Here is a 1,197-nt window from a genome sequence, read left to right on the forward strand (position 1 = left end):
TTGAGAATTGAGAATTGAGAATTGAGGATTGAGGATTGAGGGTTGAGGACTGAAGATTGTGTATTGAGGATTGAAGATTGAGGATTGAGGATTGAGGATTAAGGATTGAGGATTGAGGATTGAGGATTGAGGATTGAGGATTGAGGATTGAGGATTGAAGATTGAGTATTGATGATTGAGTATTGAGGGTTGAGGATTGAGGACGAGGACTGACGGTTGAGGATTGATGTTTGAGGTTTGAGGATTGAGGATTGAGGACTGAGGACTGAGGATTGAGGACTGAGGACTGAGGATTGAGTATTTTGGATTGAGCATTGATGATTGAAGATTGAGGACAGGGGTTTAGGGTTGAAGATTGAGGATTAAGGATTGAGGATTGGGGATTGACGATCTAGGATATGAGATTGATTACTGAGGATTCAAGATTGAGGATTGAGGATTGAGGATTGGGAATTGAAGATTGAGTATTGAAGATTGAATAGTGAGGATTGAGGATTGAGGATTGAGGATTAAGGATTGAGGATTGAGGATTGAAGATTGAAGATTGAGTATTGAGTATTGAAGATTGAGGATAGAGGATTGAGGATTGAGGATTGAGGATTGAGGATTGAAGATTGAGTATTGAGGATTGAAGACAGACGATTGAGGATTGGGGATTGAGGAATGAGGATTGAGGATTGAGGATTGAAGATTGAGTATTGAGGATTGAGGATTGAAGATTGAGTATTGAGGATTGAGGATTGAAGGTTGAGGATTGGGTATCGAGGATTGAACATTGGCGATTGAGGATTGAGGATTGAGGATTGAGGATTGAGGATTGAAGATTGAATATTGATGATTGAAGATTGAGGATTGATGATTGAGGGTTGTGGATTGAGGACGAGGACTGAGTGTTGCCTCTCGATGTTTAAGGTCTGAGGATTGAGGATTGAGAATTGAGAATTGAGGATTGGGGATTGAGTATTGAGGATTGAAGATTGATGATTGACGATTGAAGATTGAGGATTGAGGTTTGAGGATTAAGGATTGACGATTGAGGATTGAGGATTGAGTATTGATGATCGAAGATTGAGGATTGAGGATTGTGGATTGAGGGTTGAGGATTGAGGACGGGGACTGACGTTGAGGATTGAGCTTTGAGGATTGAGGATTGAGGATCGAGGACTGAGACTTGAGGATTGAGGACTGAGGATTGAG

Source organism: Calliopsis andreniformis, unplaced genomic scaffold, assembly GCF_051401765.1.
Source record: "Calliopsis andreniformis isolate RMS-2024a unplaced genomic scaffold, iyCalAndr_principal scaffold0082, whole genome shotgun sequence".
Taxonomy (NCBI): Eukaryota; Metazoa; Arthropoda; class Insecta; order Hymenoptera; family Andrenidae; genus Calliopsis; species Calliopsis andreniformis.